This window comes from Cricetulus griseus, chromosome X (genome assembly GCF_003668045.3).
Source record: "Cricetulus griseus strain 17A/GY chromosome X, alternate assembly CriGri-PICRH-1.0, whole genome shotgun sequence".
NCBI lineage: Eukaryota > Metazoa > Chordata > Mammalia > Rodentia > Cricetidae > Cricetulus > Cricetulus griseus.
Genome location: NC_048604.1, coordinates 101031219 through 101052504, shown reverse-complemented (window position 1 = coordinate 101052504; position 21286 = coordinate 101031219).

The window sequence follows — 21286 nt, the reverse complement described above, 5'->3', positions numbered from 1 at the left end:
GGACAATTGACTCTTGCAAATTGTCACATGTACCTCTGTATACCTTTACCCCCAATAAATAATGTAAAAATTGTTTAAAAGTAACTACAAAAGCATGCATATAAAGAAGTATTTTCTTGGTCTGGGGCTTTTCATTCAGTTGGAGGAGTATTTGCCTAGCATGCATACATCCTCAGCACTGAATAAACCAGGCATGGTGACACATGTCTGCAACCCTGGTATTCAGGGAGGAGACACGGTAGGTATTCTATGTTCTCTATCTCCCTCTCCTACTCCCTCCCCTCCCCTGGGTCTCTTAGCAGATCCCCTGTGGTTCTGAGCTATAACCTCCACCAAACCAAACCAAACCAAACCAAACCAAACCAAACCAAACCAAACCAAACCAAACCAATGATGCCATTAAATGCTATCAACTGCACTGCATCCACTAAGATGAGATAAGGGCCACAGAAGTGGGCCATAGTTTTTGACTTCAAACACTGACTGGTATTGATGTTTCCTAGCTAAGTGGTCTCACTTGTCACGTGTGTAATATAGTAAGGATTACAATGTCTGATCAAGAAATCATTTAGAATAGTTTGTACACATAGTAAGGGTTCAGTCCATTATATATATTATATATATATATATTATATATATGTGTATGTGTGTTTGTGAAACATATGTATATGTGCATATAACATATATGTATATATGAACAATGACTGTGTTGGTCATGAAGGCAACACACACTAGCACATGTATTATCTATGTATAGTGGCTAACATATGCTCCTTTCCTAGATGATGGGGGTATGCCGTGTGTGTGTGTGTGTGTGTGTGTGTGTGTGTGTGTGTGTGTGCATATGTTCAGCTCTTAATTGATGCACACATATATTCTGCTTACTGTGAAAGTCAAGTTGAGTCATAACAGCAGTGTCCTTTTGTCCTGACTTCAAAACTCTTGTCAAAGCTCATTCTCTTGCATTCATAATATGTCTACTAATTAAGTGCATCTGCCACTTACCCATCCCCTCCCCCCAAGGGCCTGTGAAAGGCCCAGCATGAGCCTCAGCTGCTGGGGACTCACCCTCAGCAGGGGAAGGAGACACGTGGGTATAGAGCAGGAAGGGCACTGCAGGCAGCAGGCTCTGAGCCTGCCTTGGGAGGGTATGACTCGACTCTAATTTTTATTTTCCCGGTGACCAAGGGAGCTTGTTTGAGCCACCCAAAAGATGTAAACAGAAATACAGACACTGCCAATGAAAGGTTTCCATAACAGCCAGAGTGGAGCAAAGAGAAGCTCTCAGCTGAAGTGAATCTCTCTCCTATGCTGCCCCCTAAGTTTTTGGAATGGAAATCTAAACAGAGGAACAAACAAACAAAAGGCAGTTGTCATTGCTTATGTCCAAAGCAGGACATACTTATTTTACCAATATGAACCCACAGCTCCACAAAATAATATTCTCTACTTTTCTACGATGGGAATGTCAAGACTCAGCCAATTGCAAAAGAGTTCTGTACAAAAGGCAGAGCAGTCAATGCCTGCCACATCCGCCAGCACACTGCCCTAAGGTGGGGCCACTGCTGGGCACCTATTCCAGGCTCCAGAATGGAAAAGAATGCAGCAGTCCTTGCTGCTTATCTGTTTGAAAAGAACATGTAGTTGTCCATAAATTGGTGTGTGCTGGAAAGAAGCTCCAGCTGAAACAGGCATTTAAGATTGAAGGGGCCTCTGTCACAACAGAGGTAAAGTCCAGACTGAAGTTCAAATGAGACATTCATTGCACAGCCTTGGGAAAAGTCAGTGATGGCTTGTGAGCTGAAGATTCCTGTCACTCTCAAGATGCAATGGCCATGTGTGTGAATTTTCAAGAAATATGCTACTGAAGTGGTTTCACTCTGTTAACATGGCAAGGACACGTGTACAATAGTTTAAAAAAATATTACATTTGTTTTCAATCACAGCCATTTAAATTAATACATAATTAATAAATAACTTATTTCTCCAAACTGTATATGATCAAGGGACATGCCTATTAAATGAAGAATTGGTCACTGGACTGGAACAAATTACATAGAGAAGTTCCTTTTTAATCCAAGCGATCAAACTGTCAAACTGTAGATGTTTTTAAATCAATTAAGTACAGTTTGCTAATTTAACAACAAACTTACCATAGGAATAATAACATATAACCTGTCTCCATGACCCCCAAAGATACTTATCATGGGTGACAGATATACAAAGCTAATTGAATGGATTACTGGATCAGACAATAACATCTGAGATAGAATTCAGTGAGCATTTGAATTAAGACTGGAGTCAGTTCTCTCCTCCTACCATGGTTTCTGGAGATCAGACTTAGGTGGTTAAGCTACAGCAGGAAGCACTTTTATTGGCCGAGCCATCTTACCAGCGATCTAATTCATTTTCATAAAGCATGACAGTATCATGAGGCTTATGAAGAAGGAAGAACCAAGTAATGACCTGATGTTTCACCAGGTCATTTAGAGTTACTGACATTTATGGTTGACTCTCCTACACAACTTGTGGTTTTGATCAGTTTTATCCCCAACCATCTCTATTTTCCTAATTGCACAAGACTTTCAATGATAATTCGCTACATTCAGAAAATGCCCTTTTGGAAAGGTCGGGTTCTTCCCAGATGCATGTTTCATTTCAGCAGATTGTTCACTTGCAAAAAAAGCAGCACATGGATATAAGTAAAATGTGAAACTTGTTAGTACAGTCACGAAAACAGTCAACTACAGTGTAAAAGAAGACAGAATTATATATAGTCACATGTATGGGGTAAAACTACAGAATGTTAAGTAGCATTCTATCACCAGAGGAAAATGCTTTTTTGAATAAATTTTTATTGCTTTGCATTTATCTTTATCATAACTTCTCCTCTGGGTCCAGCAAGATAACTCAAAGAGCAAAGGACTTGTCTCCAAGGCTAATAACCTGAGTTAGCTCTGAGGGACTAGCATGGTGGAAAGAGAGAAATGATTCCCTAAAGTTGTCCTCTGATTTTCACATGTGTGCCATGACATGCCCCTACTCCCCACAGATAGATAGATAGATAGATAGATAGATAGATAAGATAGATAGATAGATAGATAGATAGATAGATAGATAGATAGATAGATAGATAGATAATTAAATTTCTCTGCTTGTGGCTTCTGGGCCACCAAACTATTGGTGTCCACTTTGAAGACAAGGACTGGCAAAGTATAAGGTTTAAGTGTGTAGTCTACATTTACAATTTCCCATGAGCAATGAATGTGCTCCAGGAGACCAGAGAGGCTGACTAGGAAAGAAAACCATGCCTCAAAGAATGCCTTTTATGGCATCAACACAGTTAGAAACATTACCCCAATGACTACTGTGACCATTTGGAGCGTGGGCCTTGCCTATGACCTTTCTCTTCAGGCACTTCGATAGCTGGTAGGGTGAAGACTAAACAGTAGATCTTTTCTACAGCATTTATAGATAGGAAGATGGAAGCATAGAACACCTCTAGTTCCTTGGGCAGATGATGTACAGTGAGGCAGACCTTCCTTTCCATTATGGTTACTTCCTGAACACATTAAGCCCTCTAACTTCTTTATTTAGACTCAGCATTTAACAACTCTTCAAGCTCAGGCAAGGGTCCATAGACATAGCCTTTTTTCTTCATAAAGATTTCAAATAGAATCACACTGGTCAGGCAGGGATCATTAAAGATGGATTAGAGATGGGAGTGGGGAGTAAGAAGAGAGCTGGTTTGCCCTTCTGTTTGAGACAGGCTCTCCTTGTGTAGCCCAAGCCAGTCTTGACTTCCTTCTGTGGACCCAGCTGGCATAGAACTCATGATACCCCTGCCTCAGTCTCTTGAGTACTGGGATTAGAATCATCATCATGATCATGCCTGAGGATTTTCTTCACTAGTCAACATGGAGTTTTATGACTTTTCCCTTGATATTTTCAAGAACAAGTACCTGCTTTCAAATATAAGTAAGTTAGACCTAGAGATGTGATTCAGTGGAAAGTGCTTGCCTAGCATGTACAAGTCCCTGGCCTCTATCCTCAGCATTACAAAAAGAAAAAAAATGTCTACAAATATAAGTAAATATCTAATGAGCAAGGCTCTGATTACTTGCTGTTTCATATAAGGATGAACTTTTAAATTTTGATTAGCTAAATCTTTAAAACGCATCTCTCTCTCTCTCTCTTCCTCTTTCCCTCCTCCTCTCTATGGGGAGGAGACACAAATGCAACAGCACCCTTATGGAGGTCAGAGGACAACTTGCAGGAGTTGGTTTTCTCCTTCTACCTTGTGGGTGCTGGGGTTCAAACCCAGGTCATCAGGCTCGGTGGCAAGTAGCTTTACCCACTGAGCCATTTCAACAGCCCATGTATCAAGTTTTAATTATAGGAAATCAAAGTACAGGCTTCTCTGTTCTTTATCCTCAAAGAGAACTGTTATTTTCATTTTTAATAATATTCATGACTGGTTAAGAATGTGTATAAGTAAATAAGAGTAAAACTTCTATACAATCCGTGCAGATGTCTATGTGAAAGTACACTTCTTTGTGAGGCCTTGCCTGACAAGAGGTATACATGTCTGTAGAAATCATTCAGCTACGTGGACATGAGCAGTTGTCATTTAATAACTATTTGGAAATGACATCTATAGATTGAACAATTTCAACTAAACACACGGGGAGAGCACTTGGCTGTAAATAATGCCTGTCATCAACTGTGTACAGAAACATCAAAACTCATAGAAGCATCATTAACTCTAAGTGAAAGAAGAAGCCAAACCCAGCTAAAGAACTTCCCCTGCTTGTCCACACAGCGGATCCAACCAGACAGGAGCTACACGCATTTGCTGAGCAGACAGCAGCATCTGCAGAGAACAGACACTAGGGCATTAGCTCTTTGCTTCTGTCAAGGAGTTGCAGTGGGGAGAGTGGCCTCCTGTGCCTCCACAGGACAGGATTTGTGAGATTAACTCCAGATCTACAGAGGAACCTAATACCAGTGTCTTCTGAAGACTGACCAGAATGAAACTACGACATCATGGACACAATTTTAGAACAAGAATAAGTGGCTGGAAGGAACTCTGGGGTCTGAGATTGAGACCATGGCTTTTCCCCTACCTCTTTCAGCATGTTGGACAATGAGGCCATATTTGAATGAACCATATGAAAAGGACACATTTGTATGTTTTTTTTTTAAAGGCTCAAATATTGTGTAATTCATACTCTTCAACCTAGCAGCTGCACCAGCAACTGAAAAGTCAGGGCAACCTGATACTTAAACCAGCCATTATACTATTCATTAGCAGCTCTCAAAATATAAAAAGGTTAAACCTATTACTTCAAATTAGATGATAAATGAAAAAATAATTGGGTTGCTTCAGTGTTCTGCCCTATCTTTTTTGTTGTTGTTACATTAATTACGTGAGTGTTGCCTAGAAAAATTAAATAATACATAAACAAAACATTTAGGGTACAAAGGAGTTTCTGAATCTCATTATGGTGCAGTTTTGTGTATGCTATCACCATTCGCAGGCCCCCCTTTTCAATCATAAAGTTCTGTGTTGCTGGCCATGGTGGCCGAGGCCTATAAACTCAGCACTAGGGATGTAGAAGCGGTAATATCACCCAGGAGTTCAAGCCTGGCCTAGTCTTACATAGCTGCTGCTAGGCCACTCAGGGATATATAGGCAAACTCTGTCTCAAAAACAAACAAGCCACGGTGCCATGTTCATAGTAAGAGTCCTGTGAGTATCAAGATAATTATCCTGAGTAGGTGGCCTTGTTACTAATAAAGAATGATACTTGGGACTGTGTCTGCTTCTGGGTGGGGTTTATCCAGAAAGACGCAGTTACTTTGGCATAAGCTTTTTTTCTCCTTCCTTTCTTTCTTTCTTCCTTCCTTCCTTCCTGCTCCCTCCCTCCCTTCTTTTCTTTCTTTTTTTAAAAAAGAGTTTTATAGCAGTCCATACTGGCCTTGAACTCCCTAAGTAGCTGGGGATGATCTTGAATTTCCGACTCTTCACTGCCAGGATTATAGGTATGTTCCACCAAGCCTATGTTATGAGGTTCTGGAGATCAAACCCAAAGTTTCATGCACACTAGGTGAGACCTCTGCAGACAGAGCTACATCCCTAGCCCATTTTCTTTCTTTCTTTTTATATCTCATTTGCTGTGTTAAGATTGGGGAAACTTCAGCTCTGTTGAAGACAAGTAATTATTCTGTGTCTACGCAAATCTCTGACAGTTAAAATAAGATGGTAAAAAATAAAAATAAGCTAACTTTCACATCTAGATTTAGACTTCAGTTTAATTTGCTTATTTGTGTCCTTATTTATTGGTGCTATGGACAGAAGTTAGCATCTTGTGCCTGCTGAACACATACTTCACCACCAAACCACACCCTGAGTCTATCCTTCCACTTTATGTATTTATCCATTTGTTTATACAGTGCTGGGATTGAACCCAGGAACTTATATAGACTAGGCAAGTGCTCTACCATTAAGGCATACCCTTAGCCTAGATTTACATTTGATTTATTTTGTTATTTATTTATTTTTACTTTGCAGTGTTGGAGATAAATTCCAAGGCCGCTGGCACCCCTGGCATGTGTTCTACCAGTGAGGTATACCCACAGCCCTCAACTTCAATTTCAAATTGTAAAATATTAACATTATGAAGCTACCCAATGACAAAATACATTATAAAAGAAGTAAACCCCGAGAATGGATTCTTATGGCTACAGCCTTTTAAGGTGCCTGAAATTTAAACATGGCTAGGTATGTAAGTGAAGGACCATCGATGGACACAGAAAGTATTCACAAGTTTGGTTTGGGTCTTCACTGCCCACGAGACAGCAACAGCACACTATTTTTAAAGAGGATCTCTGATTTTGAAGTCAGCCTGGTCTACATAGTGAGGTCCAGGACAGCCAGGGCTACCCAGAGATAGCCTGTCTCCATCCCTCCAATAATAAAACAAAATATAATTTAAAAATCACATTCTCAAAGTTATTTTTTAAGAAAATGACATCTGTGGCTTCTGTTGCCCTTGAAATAAATAAGAAGTAAAGTCTGAGGCCTTGCTGAAGAATACAAGTATTTCTATGAAGTGATGGGTAGCAGCCACACACGTAATCTCATTTGACGGCTGAATGAGCTGCTTTCCGAAATAAATCAAGCCAGTGCTACAGGCCAACTGCTGCCCTCCTCTTCGAAGGGTATGCAGTTATGTAAAATATTCTGGGAGAAGTGTTCCATTAAATTACTTAGGGAAACTAGGTAATCTTGAATGGACCGTGAAATTTTCATTTTTTTTTCACAAGTAACAACACTGAACTTGGAAGTAACACCTAAACATTGCTGAGATATAATGGAAAATTGCCCTTTTTCCTTTCTCTTCCAACTGGGAATTACCAATTCCCTGCCTCCATCTATCAAGTTCAGAGACTTGCAGGCATGTGTTATCACACACACAGCTTTCTTGTTTGTTTCTTTTTTTTGCATTTATTTATTTATTTATTTATTTATTTATTTATTTATTTATTTTGAGATAACATCATGTTATGTGTTATGTGGCCCAGGCTGGCCTCATACCCACAGTGATTCTTCTGCATCTGCTTCTCAAGTTAAAAAAATATCTACCATATGGAAGGCCATGTATGGAGGTCAGAAGAAAACTTTGTGGAGTTGGCTCTTTTCTTCTACCTTTAAGTGGCTTCTGGGATATTAAACTCAGGTTGACAGGCTTGGGTGGCAAGCACTTTTATCCACTGAACCATCCTGCTAGCCCCACAAGTTATTACTATTTAGCTGAAACCTTATGCTGCTTTTTTCTAATTTGTGTTATTTCCACAAAGAATGTAGAACTCCTGGTCGTAATGATATAGTATGAGAATCCAAATCAGCTTTTCTACTGAAAAGGAACTCTGGTGGGCAGTGGAGAATATCCTGCAACTACAGCTGCTTGTTTTACAATTTCTCCAGGAGTCCATGAGTTTGGAGCCACACTTCAAAAGTTAAAGTGTCATTCCCACATAATGACAGAATTCATCACCTTGTGATGAAGGGATCTTGTTTAGGACCCCAAAGACCCTAAAGATGGGCCTCAAATTCCTGTCTTTATGTAGAATACAAGACAGAAGGAAAGGGTCTAGGCTGGATGTAGAAAATTTCCTTCTACTGAAGATACATCAAGGAGCCATTCAAAATAATTTCAAAGGCTGGGAGTAGTGGTTCATGCCTTTAAACTCGGTACTCTGGAGGCTGAGGCACACATATCTCTGTAAGTTTGAGGTCAGCCCGCTCTACAAAGTGAGTTCCCTGTCTTAAAATAAAAACAAAAACAACTTTCAAAGTTAGGCATGGTAGTACACATGTATAATCCCAGCATTTAGGAGGTGAATGCAGAAGATCAAGAGTTTAACACCAGGGAATGGAGAGATGGCTCAATGGTTAGGAGCATTGGCTGCTCTTCCAGAGGACCCAGGTTCAATTCCCAGCACCCACATAGCCACTCACAAACTGTCTGTAACTCCAGTTCCAGTGTTTCAACTCTCTCACACAGACATGCAGGCCAAAAACCAATGCACATAAAAACAAAAATTAAAAAAAAAAAAGAGTTCAAGACCAGACATAGCTGTATATCAAGCTCCAGGACAGCCTGGGCTAAATGAAACTGTCTCAGAAAACTAAAACCAAACAAATAAAACCCTGAAGCAGTGATACTGTCACATAGCTATCATATATAACTCTTAGCAATAGGCTAGTATGTGGTAACCAGAATCAATTTGCCCATACTCACAATTTGTTCATTTAGCTGACTGAATTTGTCCATTATCTGGATTTTCTAAAGTCACAAGTGCATGGAAGGGAACCATGACATTCCATGGAATTAGATTTGACCTTATTTGGTTTACTTTTTAAGAATGTACAAATACTATGAAGGACCTTAAAATAATTGTAAAAGGATATGAAATCATTGGGAGGTGTAACAAAGAGCAAATGTGTACAAATGGAAAGACTCAAAATCACTGAAGATGTGACCAGCTTATTGGTCAGTACATTTACTGCAACTCACAATCCTATTCAGGGATGTTTGTGGACCATGAAAAGGTTAATTCTCAAAGCAAAGACCAAGAATAGCTCAGTAAAGAACAGCTAAAAGAAGAAACTACTGTGAGATTGCCAGGATTATTTTAAATGAATATAATCAAGGCTGTTTCTATTAGCACAAAGACACACTCACACACACATATGTAATATATGTGCATAAAATGTAAAACAAACACAAAAGGATGAATTACACACTATGGGTGATTTCTATATAGATTATATAAAATAAAACACTTCAGCCTAACTCTATACAAAAAATTCTGATGGAGAAAAAGGACTAAAGGGCTAGGGAGTGTTTGATATGTAAGCATTAGGGCCTGAGTTCAAATCCCCAGTGGACACTTAACAAGCTGGCATGAACTGGTGGGCTGGAGAGATGGTTCAGTTATTAAGAGTACTTGCTGTTCTTACAGAGGACCTGGGATCAGTTTCCGGCATCCATATGGAGGCTCTTTGTGTAACTTCAGTTCCAGGAGATGTAACCCCCTTTTCTGACTTCTGAGTGCACCTGGCTCATATGTAGTGCACATTCATACATCTAGGCACTTACACAGACCCATAAAAGTAAACAAATCCTTAAAAAAAACCCAGGAGTGGTATGGACATCTGGAACTCTGATGGTGAGGTAAGGAGAGGTGTGGCAGAGATATGAGGATTGCCTGGGATTGCTGGCCACCAACCCAACCCTCCTCCCCAGTAAAAAGATCTTGTCTCAGGGAATAAGTGATAGACATCTCCTCTGATCTCTGTGTGCTCATGCACACATCTGTACATATAAGTACACATACACACAGGCAACAGAGACAAATAAAGACTGAAAAATTCAAGGTATAATTTGCTAAAATCATTAAAAGAAATAACAGAGGAAAAGAAAACATTTTTTTCTGACCTTAGGGGAAAGACTGATTTTTAAGTAAGACAAAGATAAAGAGTAGAAATTATAAATTAGTGAAAGGGAACACTGATCATTGGGACTTTCTGACAATTTGAAAACTCAGTACAGTGTGACATGTTTGGCAAAGTTAAAGGTGGGTCACACACAGGAAAAATTCACACTGACCACATCCTTTCTAAAGATTAGTATCCAAAACATAAAGACAAAGGCATAAATTGAAGACAAAACCCAAGTAGCCAAGACACTAGCCCACAGTTTCAAATTCTCTAGGGAAATTCAACATAAAAATCATGAAATACCATTCACACCTACCAGATTTTTTAAAAATGAAATAATATAATTATACCAAAGCTGAAGACACTGAGAAGCTAAAATTCTCACATGCTCCTAGTGGGAGAATATATGGGAGTCATCACTTTGAAAACCATGATGACGTGATAAAAATTGGGACAATAAAGTATGCATTGTGCTGACTGAATCTTTATTGAGGTCAAGAAGATAAAACTTCTCACTGAGGGAAAGCAGGCAGATTATAGCTGTGTATGGCCAAATAACACACAAAGACATCATTTGTCAAAGATAATTCTGTATCTATTTGTGTATTTTCAGGATGAAAATCAGAAATCATCACAACCCTTTGAAACTTTTTCCAACCTTGTACTCTATACTGTCAGTTTCTGAGGAATTATGGCTAATTCAGACACATCCTGAAACTCCATCTTATTCAGGAAACTCATTGGAGAGAGGCCTGGCATCTATTGCAGCCTTATATCCTGAAGCCAGAAAAGCATCCATATTGATCATTTCCTGAATGATCTAACCTAACAGTGACAGCTTCCTCTCCATGCCTAGCTCCTCACCATGTACTTTCCCTCTCAGAAGTGCATTTGGGGATATATTATTGTCCTAATCTCTCCAATGCCATCATGTTTCCACATATAAACAGCTCGTCTCTCTTCAAGTATTTTTCCAAGTTCTCTCACGGCTGCTGTGGAGGGGTTTTTCACCTAAAATAAGAGGTACAAACCCATGCTTTATACCTTTGTCTACTAAATTTCTGTAGACAAAGGCTTTTCATAAATGCCTATAACCATAATGACTTAGAAGCACACCTGTTTTCTGGATAGGAAACATCTCTGAGTTTAAAATCATGTTGTTAATGTTGAGCAAAAGCTGTCAGCATTTATACTCTATGATTCAATTGATATAAAATGTAAAACCAAATAAAACTATATACCGCTGGAAACTAGTGATTACCTTTGGTGGGGATGACAGAAAGGCTCCTTGACAGAAGCTTCTGAAGGGCTCCTAATTCTTCTTCTTCCTTTTCCTCTTCCTCCTTCCCTTTCCCTCCTCTGTCTTGAGACAAGGTTCCACTATGTAGCCCTGGCTGTCCTTGAACTCACCATGTAGTCCAGGCTGGCATCAAACTCACAGAGATCCTCTTGCCTCTGCCTCTAAGAGCTGAGATTAAGAGATTAAGAAGGACACCACAACGCTTGGCCTTTTTCCCCCCAGTGGTGAGGACAGAGCCCACGGCCTCACACATGCTAGGCAAGCACTCAGTCACTGAGATATATGCCTAGGCTTGTGTTCTTCGTTTGGAAAAATGTATCAACTTGTATGCTTATGATCTGCCCACTATTCATGGCTATTTTATGCCAGCAAATTTCAAATGAGTTTGTCATATCCATGCCTCTTACAAAACATCAAACAGTATTTATGACAAGCCCTTATTATGTAATAGGGCTCCAAAGAGTTTTTGGTAATCCAGTATAGTAGTTTTGCAAAATGGCTGTAATTCACACACACACTGGAGATTCAGTCCTTTAATGCTCTGGATTCTATTTTACTTACCACGGAAAATGTCAGAACACGCTGAGTGAGAAAATGAAGGGGGCAATAGGAAATGAGAGGCTACATCAAATAAAGTTATCTGAAGTGCTTTGCATTACTTTGCTAATTATGCCACCATTCTTAGCTCACTGTGTGAAGGAACAGATGCCTGAATTCAAGCTCCCATTTGAAAACCCACCATTGAAACAGTCTTTTCAGGGAGAGGTTATAAAAGCCACACTTCTCAACCTAAAACAGTAACCTGCTGTACATAAATATAATAATACCATAACATAAAAGAACAGAATTTCTAAGCTCCTTCCAATTTTCATTTCTGATATGCCTTCTAGATTTTTTTGAAACCATCTTTGGCAACTGTGATCAGTTCTCTGGAGAAGCAATGATTTACGGTCTCCACTGGGGTGGATTAAGACTAGAGAGTAGGAAGGAAGATCCAGTGGCTACAGAGATGGATCTCTGAATAAAGAGGGGGAAGTCAGTCTTGTATCCAACTCTTGAACTTTGGAAACATAATGAAGACACAGCCATGCACCCTAAGGACAGCCTTAAGTCCTTAAGCTGGCTAGATTTGATTCTAGCTAAGGGGATAAAGTCTAAATTTGGAAAGGCCATTGTGGTAATTAAGGATGTGATTAGCTCCTCCGTGTCTTCCCACTTACTGGAAACAAGGAAGAATAATGTCAACAACTTTAGTAAGCAAAACAAACTTCAGAGACAGAGCCCTTTGAGTGAGAAAAGGACTATGCATTAGACAAAGTAACCAAGGTAAAACAGGCATCCCGTTCTAGGATAAGGGGAGGACAGGGTGTCACAATATTGAGATGGTATGGTTTACAGTGCCATTTTATTTCAAGGAACGTATGAATCACGTGGTATGCCAAACTCCCCATTACAGTATAATCCTTTCTGGTAATGTTAGAAAAAGATGAAACCAAAATGTAACTTTCTTAAGCTGGGGGCGAGGGGTAATCAAGCATTCCTTCTGGAAAGAGGGGGCCTTTATAACCAGAGATCCCCTGATTTGCAGATGTGCTCAACCAAGTCTTCAATGAGGCCATGACTCTGATTTTTTGATATTGTGATGTACAAAGGTTTTCTGTAGCCACCTACTTTTTGAGGCAAGATTTCATGTAGTCTAGGCTGGCTTCAAATTTTCTATGTAGCCAAAGGTGACTTTGAACTGATCTCCCTGCCTCTACCTCCCAAGTGCTGGGATTATATGTGTGTGCCACCATCACCAAGGATTGAACCTAGGGCTTCCTGCACCTGAGAACTGTATCAACTGAGCTGCATTTCCACTCCCCTCTTACTCTTAAACCATTCTCAGTATGCCCCCATACTCAGGCCCTATTCCATCAAGGTTAGCTGACAACATTTGGAGACATTTGGTTGTTATAATTCAGGGAATGTCACAGCATATAGTGAGTAGAGGTCAGGGATGCTGCTAAGCATTCTGCAATGCAGTGACAAGAGGGCACTGATGGGTGAATATGATCAAATGTCATATACACAAATGAAAATGCCATAATGAAGCCCATTATTACATGTAATTAATATATGCCAATTTTAAAAACTTGAAAGGGCAAAAAGCAAAAGAGAGGGGACAGGGAGCTTCTAGGTAGCTAAGTGCATAGAGTTTCTGTGATGTTAGTGTACCAAGAGAGGGCACAGAAGCGCCTCATATCTTCTCCCATACTTTACCCTATGTACCTCTCCAGCTGTATGCTCTAGAAAATCCTTCATGGTAAGTCAGCAGACATGTTTAAAAAATAACAACCACCAAATAAATAGACAAGGGCGGTATTCTATTTCAATTCCAAATCATGAAGGAGTCACATCAAAGTTACTCCTTATCTCTTACCACCCCCAGGAAACTAACACTTTGTTCTGTGGGCTTGAAAGGAAGGAGATCGGAGATTTGCAAGATTCTATGTGCCCATTTATAATAAACTAAAATGTATCACTGCCATCTGGTTCTCTGCCAGCCCACCAAATCTTTTTTTCCTTATACGAATTTTTTCATTATTCGTGTATTTTATATATATGAGTGCTCTGCACTCATGCACACCAGAAGAAGGAATCTGATTTCATTACAGATGGCTGAGAGCCACCATGAGCTTGCTGGGAATTGAACTCGGCCTCTGGAAGAACAGTCAAATTCTTGTAACTGCTGAGCCCTCTCTCCAGAGCCCTGAATATTTTTGTTTTTGGGACAGGGTTTCTCTGTGTAGCTTTGAAGCCTGTCCTGGAACTCACTCTGTAGACCAGGCTGACCTCAAACTCACTGAGATCCACCTGCCTCTGCCTCCCAAGGGCTGGAATTAAAGGCGTGCGCCACCACCACCGCCCCGCCAAATTTTTGATTGCATTTATCTATCATGTTTGTATGTGCCTGTGCACACTATGCTGTGTATGCAGAGTCAGATGACACCTGAGGTGGTCAGTCCTCAAACCTCCAGCATGTGGGGCCTGGAGAGCAAACTCAGATTGCCAGTCTTGGTGTCAAGTCCCTGCATCTGCTGAGCCATCTGACCCCAAATCTTGTTTGTTTTTTTTATTCTCCCCCCACACTACTCCCTGCTATGTCCAGTTACTTTCTTTTGGATACCACTGATGAGCCTTACTCACTCCCACCTCTCCTGCATGGGTAGTCCCATCCTTTCCATGTTTCCTCTCAGCACACCTCCAGTGCAAGCTCCCACTAGAACCTTCAGAAAGGAGACGGGGTCTCAATCTTCTCAAAACTCTCTCTATGCTTTTATTTGGAATTTTACAACCTCCACTTCCCAAGTAGCTGGGATTATAGACCATGATCACCAGTACTGTTAGGTGGAAGCCCTACCGGCATCCATACATACCCCAAAAGGTTGGGATGTTGGGGATCTCCAGCATGGGGCCCCATTCCATGATCAGGTCTCACTCCTCCCATTCTAAACTCTGCCCCTCAAAAAGCCCACCAAGCAGCAGCCACTCCCCCTCAGAAAGCCCACCAAGGGTCAGCTTCTTTCCCAGGGACCACTTAAGACCATACCTATAGGCTACTTAAGACCTGGTAGCCATATTTGCCATGTGATTCCTCTCCTGCCCTCCTGAGGGTCACCTAGGAGTGCCTTGTTCTGTTCATTAAAGCTGATTTAATAATTCAGTTTGATTGGCTTATTATATTAGTGGCAGCAGATATCCAATAACTGGGGATTTAAAACTTATCAAGTACAATTGTGTTACAATTATCCAAATGATGACTACAGCCTCAAAATACAATAGAAGTGCTCTTTTAAAAAATAATTTATTTATCTTTATTTTATGTGCATTAGTGTTTCGCCCACATATATGTCTGTGTGAGGATGTCGGATCCCTTGGAACTGGAGTTACAGACAGTTGTGAGCTGCCGTGTGGGTTCAATTGCCAATTGAACCTGGGTCCCCTGGAAGAACAGCCAGTGATCTTAACTGCTGAGTCATCTCTCCAGCATCATTCAACCACCCCACTCGCTTCATTGCCTTGTATGATGGTTAATATTGTCATCTTGACAAGATCTTGACTCACCTAGGAGGCATGCCCCCAACGCATACCTGTATGCTGATAGGATTAGGATAGCCACTGTGCATATCTGTGAAGGAATAGCTAGATTAAATTAACTGAGGTGAGAAGACCCACCTTACCTGTGAGTGCATTGTTCCATAAAAAGGAAAGTGAGCTTAGTCCCAGCATCCCTCATCCTGTCTCCTGTGACTGGACTGTGGTCTGCAGCTTAAAAAGCCGGTTGCCATGAGTTCTTTACCATATGGATTGTACCTTCAAACTGCAAGCCAAATAAACCCTTTCTCAAGTTGACAGGGCATTTTTATCACAGCATTGAGACAAAGTAACAAAAACACCTTGCATCCTCTTTTCTTTTTCTAAACCATACTTAACTGCCGTCCACAAAACTGGAACTCTAGAATCTTCTCCAGAGTATTATTTCTCTCATCAGTTTGTGTACTTAAGAGTTCTTTGTCTTTGTCCCAAAAGGTATTCATAACAGTTATGTTTGTTATCATGATTATGCAAATTGATTCAATATTGCATAAACTAATGAAATACGAGTCCCAAAAGGAAGTTTTCTTTCTTTTCCCTGCTTTGCAAAGTCTTATCCAAAATGAGTCACTTGGAAAATAGTTGCCAAAATAATTAATGGCAATAAACTTTTTAAGTTTTATGGGGAGTTGGGTGGGTAACATGAAAGGCTTCGGCACACATACTGGATTTGAGCACCTTTATGTCTCATTTTACTTTACAAGTATCTCAAACTGGTCATAAGAAGCCAATGATTGGCTATGACTCACGTGTGGAAAGCTTCAAGGAACCCCAATCCCAACCAGGATTTCTTGGTCAAAGAAAGGCCTTGACTCTCCAACAATGCCTCAGCCAATTAATGCCTATGGATAACTACAACATTTAGGAGACAGAAACGGCACTTTATAGGATTTACCACTTTGGCATTTTCAATAAAGCATCCAACTGCTTGATCCCGGATGTTAACTGTCCTCTAAAAAGCCTCTGGGGACGCCAAGTGGTTTGGCCAACAGCTACTGCTAGAGCAAAAATATAGTAAAGAACCAATTACTTCTTGTTTGTCACAAACAATCCTCGGTGGACTTGGTCTGAGGTTTACTCAGAATTTCAGCCTGTTTTGAAAAGAGCCTCTCTGAGGCCAGGGTTGGGTTCCTTACTAGACATTTAGTTTCAGAAGGAGGCTGCGTAGCACATGCTGGGACCATATCCTGCCCAGTTATGCATGAGGACACCACTCTTTTGTCTCCAATTGCATCTGAAGTCCTAGCCAACTTCCAGAACTAAATGTTGTATGGAGGGGTCTTCAGGGTGCTGCTTCCTTTTGGGGCACAGCCTGGGTGTGGGGGTCAGGAAAAGCTCTGTAAAGACAAGAGGGCAGACACCAAAGCTGGAAGTGTTAAAGAAGGCATCCTTAGGGTTCCCTCCACCCGATGCCTTGGAGAACAGCCACCATCCTGTAGGCAGGCACATAGAAGGTGCCAGCATTTTACCCAACTACAAATGAGGTCTGGTTTCTGCCTTGACAGAACCAAAAAGTGTTTAAACAATTAGGGAGCTGTTTGCTCCTGCTTTTCAAGCATAACATTACTCTCTTATGTTTGTCCCCTAAATCACATACTTGTAGATCTGTAAAGATTTAAGGAAGTAATTTTACAGATTTTTTTCCTAGTAAACTGAAACTGAGGTTGAATATTGAGAATCATGTGTGTCTTGATCATACAGTATTTAGGGTAAGCTGAGGCATGAACCAGGTGCCCAACTTTTCCAGGCTTTTCTTTATTTTTTGACTTTTTTTTTTTAAAAAAGATTTATTTGTTTATTATGTATACAACATTCTGGTTCCATGTATATCTGCACACCAGAAGAGGGCACCAGACCTTATAACCGATGGTTGTGAGCCACCATGTGGTTGCTGGGAATTGAACTCAGGACCTCTGGAAGAGCAGTCAGTGCTCTTAACCGCTGAGCCATCTCTCCAGCCCCCTCTATTTTTTTATTTTAAACCACCAGCAGCAGAAGCAGCAGTGCTGGTGTGACTTGGAAATGTCACCAAGGCTGTTCCCAGGCTGCTTGAGTCAGGGCACTTTCCTTTCACCAAGATCTCCAGATGATTTGTAATACACCATTATTAAATTTAAAAACAGTGTTTTTTTTTTTTTGTTGTGTGTGTTTGAGAGAGAGAGAGAGAGACGAGAGAGAGAGAGAGAGAGAGAGAGAGGAGGAGAGAGGGAGGAGAGAGGGGGAAGGAGGGAGGGAGGGAGGGAGGTGAGGGAGGAGGGAGGGAGGGAGAGGAGGGAGGGAGGGAGGGAGGAGAGAGAGAGAATGAGAGCACCCATTTGCCATGATGTGCATGTGAAAGCCAGAGGACAACTTTTTAGAGTGGGTTGTTTCCTTCCATCTTGTGGAGGCAACATCTTCCTTGTTGTTTCTGCCTTGATGTGCATTCTAGCCTAGCTGGCTCCTGAGCTCCTGGGCAATTCTCTCTCCATTTCCCATCTCATAGTAAAAGTTCTGGTATTACAGATGGACACCACGGAATCCAGTTTTTTTTTTTTTTTTTTTTTTGTGGGGTCCTGGGATTAAATTTAGGTTGTTAGACTTGTATAGCAAACTCTTTTATCTGCCCAGTGCAGCCATCTCAGTGGCCTTGGATTTTCTTGTAACTCTTATCTAGTGTGTGTGTGTGTGTGTGTGTGTGTGTGTGTGTGTGTGTGTGTATGTGTAAGTCCATTTGCTTGTCCCAGTGTGCATGTACAGGTCAGAGGATAGCTTTTGTGAATTAGTTCTCTCCTTCAAGTTAGGTTGGCCAGCTTCCACAGCAAGCAAGCAGAGTTATCTCAATGGCCCTTTTGTATTTTTTTCTTCTGGAGACATTGTCTGATGTAGCCCAGGCTGGCCTCAAACCAGCTGTATAGCCAAAGATGACTGTGAACCCCCTAATCCTCCAGTCCCCATCTCCTAAGTGCTAAGGTATCAGCTGTGAGGCACCATGTGTAACTTAATTGAATAGTTTTAAAGTAATAATGAAATTATTTCATTTCATAATCATAAGAAATTCCTGTCAACTGGGTGTGGAGGTCTTTGGTCCCAGCTATTCGAGAAGCAGAGGCAGGTGGATCAGTTGAACCCATGAGTTTGAAAACAGCCTGGGCAACATAACAAGAGCCTGTCTTAAACTAAAACACATTCTCTTGGTGTAAAATGGGTCAAAGAATTATTTCCATCCATGTTTTGTGACATGGGATCTCTTCACCTATCCTTACAGTCATGGACAGCTAATGAAACAATGTCAGCATTTCTCTCTAGATACATGAGCCAAATTCCACAAAGGTCTTCTGAGGATTTATTGCATTGAATTTGCTTAATTACTATGTCTTCAAGCCTATGGGCAGAAAAACAAAATCAAAATTGTGTAGGCCAAATGGGTTCCCATCAGATACAACAGAGTAATACTGGTAAGGAGATGACATATTGTGCCATGTGGAACTCTTCCTCTTCAGCGGGAGAAATACTTAGTCTCAGCACACTTATTTAGGTGGTGTACTCTGTCGATACAATCCACCAGCTCTTCTCATTGTGCCAAATAGCCCAAGTTACTGACTAGTCCAATACAGTTCAAACATTAATTGGCTCATTTCATTTACATGAAACATGGGGAAGACAAAGTCCATAGAGATAGAAAGTAGGTTAGTGGTTGTTAGGTTTGGAGGGAGGAGAGAATGAAGAGTAACTGTTAATGGGCACAGGTTTGGTTGGGGGGTTGAAGATAGGGGCATTAGTTACACAACTCTATCAAAACCTGCTGTCTTGCACTCTTAAGATGTGTGAATTGTATGTGAATGGTAGCTAAAACAGAGCAGAAAAGAAAATCAATAAAAACTCATTTTCTTTGAAGATGCATCAAAAGATAGAATTGGATATCCACCCACTGTTCTTTATCTTGTTTTTTCTTTTAAACATTTTCCTTTTTTCTTTCTTCTTATTTAAAAATTGTTCAGAGTGCAAACCCAAAGGAGCTTATATTTGTACAAATTTCATTTATTTTTTCAATGAAGTAACTGATGTCAGGTTAAGAAGTGTATTGTGTATAAGAAGCAACGGAATGGGCCAATGGTCAGAGATTTCCCAGCATTAACTTATTTGAATTAGTGCATTCACAAGTAATTAACAACATCTGGAAAAATAAAGCCAGTTCATGGCCCTGTAGTGTATTTACTGGGAACGTAAAGGAAGTCAGTATGTTTCCTTTCTGGCATGAAGGGAACTTGCTTTTTCACGTAAACTACAAAACTAAAACCAAGGCTACTGCCAGAAGCAATGAAGTATGCACAAATTAACATAAATTGGCAACTGCAGTGTAGAACCAATAATTGTCCAAGATACAAAGTACTTCCTTGAGAGCAGGCTTTTGGCTTGGATATTTGTTTCATGAGAACCTCAGCTCCCTTCCACACCCACTTAGAAACAAAGCCCACCCCCGATAAAAACCAGAGTACTTCAAACACCACTGTGCAGATGGTGCTAGCTAGTGTGCTCATTTGTCACTCAAATCCAGCATCTGAATCTCAATGTCTGGAGTTCAAACACCAGGAAGAACTCCATTTCAGCGAAATGTGTGCTTTCCTCTATCTTGCCGGTCTGGGAAACTGCAATTATCTTGGAGAGCAATAGTTGCTAAAGCAGCTCCAAGCTGCCCCACAGTCCTCAGCTGACTTTTGTGTATGAACCTCATTTAAAAGGGCGACTGAGGTGGTGGCTACTGTTCACAGGAGGACCTTGAAAGAAGTAAGAACTAACGTTACATGCCACTCAGCTGTCCTTCTAGAAGAATCTTATCCTAGCTTTCATCTAACATTTTGGGATGAATTTTTTCTTTCATATTTTGATCATTGTATATTTTAAATTGTTTAAATGTAAAGTTATTTCAGGTTTCTTTTAAAATGGAAAACGATGTGTCCTCCTTACTATCGCTTCCTCAATATTTAATCAATAAAAAAGATCACTTCCCCACCCCACACACACTTAGAGGAGGAGGGCAGTGGCAAGAGCTGGGGGCTTGCTTGTGACTCCCAAGCTCTGGCTGTCAACCTTCATGGTTAAGTTCACTGCTTTTCACATTAGGAACGTTTCCGAGGGTCCCTTCTTAGTCCTCATGGCGCTGTGGCTGGAGCTGTCTGATGACGATAATGAAGCAGAGAGAAAACGCTTTCTCAGACATAGCTCTGAGAGCAGGGCACGACGCTTATCTCCAAGGAGCTCTTCGAGTTTTCCTCCCCGTGGTGCCAGTGTAGGGACGTGTTGCTGACAGAAGCATTTTGGGGTGTTAGGAAGTGACAGAAGGGATTCTCCCGCCGCCTAACACCCACCTCCGGGCAGGTGAAAGATTGTCACTTCCCTGAACAGAGTCTTTCACTGTTGATAGTCGTTCCCCAATTGCACTGGAACCCACTTCTCACCGGCTCTACCTGCTCAGGGGTCCCACTTAGGCAGTTGGAACAGGGGACAAAGAGAGACGCGCAGTATGTCCCATCCTGTCCCCTCTCACCCCCTCCCACTTCACTAGTTTAAAAGGTCTGGGTTCCGAGAAAGGAGCTTTCTTGGAAGATCCCGGATTTAGGGGGTACAGATGTGTTTCTGTGAGCTTCAGGAGAATTTGAGGACCGCAGGGTGACACAAGACTGGACTCAGGTCTGGGAGCTCGGGTGACAGGGAGATCGTCCCAGGAAATGGGCAAGAAGCCACTCTCTATCAACCCTTGAAATAAAACAGGAGCCCGCAGTCCGGGACGCGCTGCCCGACCCCACCCCCCTCCACCCCTCGCGGGGCCCAGCTCTCTAGCTCCTGTGCTTGGCACCCGCCAG